At 31.3% G+C, this 2,179-nt stretch overlaps 1 non-coding gene across 1 annotated transcript; it reads left to right on the top strand.

Moving 5' to 3' along the window:
* Positions 1 to 250: 250 nt before the first annotated feature.
* Positions 251 to 358, top strand: LOC148549437 (small nucleolar RNA R71). The gene has a single exon (XR_015898184.1). It is a non-coding gene; the product is annotated as a small nucleolar RNA R71 (small nucleolar RNA).
* The last annotated feature ends 1,821 nt before the right edge of the window (positions 359 to 2,179 follow it).

The raw sequence follows: 2,179 nt of genomic DNA, 5'->3' as shown, positions 1-2,179 counted from the left end.
TTTTATTCTGAGCCAATATGGCATTCAGAGTATCAACTTCAAGAACTCCCTTCTTCATAGGCGTCCCATTATTCACAGGATTCCTTTCAGAAGTGTACATGAACTGGTTATTAGCAACCATGTCAATGAGTTCTTGAGCTTCTGCAGGCGTTTTCTTTAGGTGAATGGATCCACCTGCAGAAGTGTCCAGTGACATCTTTGATAGCTCAGATAAACCATCATAGAATATATCCAGGATGGTCCATTCTGAAAGCATGTCAGAAGGACACTTTTTGGTCAACTGTTTGTATCTTTTCCAAGCTTCATAGAGAGATTCACCTTCTTTCTGTCTGAAGGTTTAAACATCAGCTCTAAGCTTGCTCAGCTTTTGAGGAGGAAAGTACTTGGCTAAGAAAGCCGTGACCAGCTTATCCCAAGAGTTCAGGCTGTCTTTAGGTTGAGAATCCAACCATAATCTAGCTCTGTCTCTTACAGCAAAAGGGAAAAGCATGAGCCTGTAGACTTCAGGATCTATTCCATTAGTCTTAACAGTATCACATATCTGCAAGAATTCAGTTAAGAACTGAAAAGGATCTTCAGATGGAAGTCCATGAAACTTGCAGTTCTGCTGCATCAGAGAAACTAATTGAGGTTTCAGCTCAAAGTTGTTTGCTCTAATGGCAGGAATGGAGATGCTTCTTCCATGTAAATTGGAATTAAGTACAGTAAAGTCACCAAGCATCCTCCTTGCATTATTATTATTTTCGGCTGCCATCTCCTCTTCCTGTTCGAAAATTTCTGAAAGGTTTTCTCTGGATTGTTGTATTTTAGCTTCTCTTTAATTTTCTCTTCAGAGTCCTTTCAGGTTCTGGATCTGCTTCCACAAGAATGTTCTTATCCTTGCTCCTGCTCATAATACAAGGAAGAATGGACAGAAAAATGATAATAATAATAATAGAGATCCTTTATACCACAGTATAGGGATTCCTTATGTGAGTAGAAGAAAAGAGGAAGAAATTCGAACACAAATAGAAGAGGGGGTTCGAATTTGGTGATGATGTGAGGAAGAGATGTTAGTTAATGAATGAATAAATAGAATAGGATGAGAGAGAAGGAGGGAATTTTCGAAAATCATTTTTGAAAAGGGGTTAGTGATTTTTGAAAATGGTTTTTGAAAAATTAGTTAGTATTTTTCGAAAATTTTTTTTTTTGAAATAAAAAAAATAAAAATAATTAGTTAATTAAAAAGAAATTTTTGAAAAAGGGGAGGATATTTTCGAAAATTGAGAGGGAGAGTTAGTTAGGTGGTTTTGAAAAAGTTAAGAAACAAACAAAAAGTTAGTTAGTTAGTTGAAACAAATTTTTGAAAAGATAAGAAGTTAGGAAGTTAGAAAAGATATTTTGAAAAGATATTTTTGAAAAAGATAAGATAAGAAGATATTTTTTTGAAAAGATATGATAGGAATTAGTTTTGAAAAAGATTTGATTTTTAAAATCACAATTAATGACTTGATTCATAAGAAATCACAAGATATGATTCTAGAACTTAAAGTTTGAATCTTTCTTAACAAGCAAGTAACAAACTTCAAATTTTTGAATCAAAACATTAATTGGTTATGTTATTTTCGAAAATTTGGTATGAAAATAGGAAAAAGATTTTTGAAAAATATTTTTGAAATTTTCGAAAATAACTAAGAATCTTGAAAAAGATTTGAATTTTGAAAAAGATTCTGAAAAAGATAAGATTTTCAAATTGAAAATTTGATTTGACTCATTGGCAACAACTTGATTTTTTTAAAAATTTTTGAAAAAGTCAACTCAAATTTTCGAATTTGATGAGAGAAAAAGGGAAAGATATTATTTTTTTTTTTTTTTGAATTTTTATTAAAACATGAAAATTATGCAATGCATGAAATTTTTAGATCAAAACATGTGATGCATGCAAAAATGCTATGAATGTCAAGATGAACACCAAGAACACTATGAAGATCATGATGAACATCAAGAACATATTTTTGAAAAATTTTTAATGCAAAGAAAACATGCAAGACACCAAACTTAGAATTCTTTAATGCTTAGACACTAAGAATTCAAGAATGTATATGAAAAACATGAAAAGACACAAAACAAAAAATCATCAAGATCAAACAAGAAGACTTACCAAGAACAACTTGAAGATCATGAGGAACACTATGAATGC

This window comes from Arachis ipaensis, chromosome B8, assembly GCF_059453495.1.
Source record: "Arachis ipaensis isolate K30076 ecotype BB chromosome B8, ASM5945349v1, whole genome shotgun sequence".
In the NCBI taxonomy this organism is placed as follows: Eukaryota; Viridiplantae; Streptophyta; class Magnoliopsida; order Fabales; family Fabaceae; genus Arachis; species Arachis ipaensis.
The sequence above is the reverse complement of the archived record's forward strand: the minus strand, read 5'-3'. Positions and strand labels throughout refer to the sequence as shown.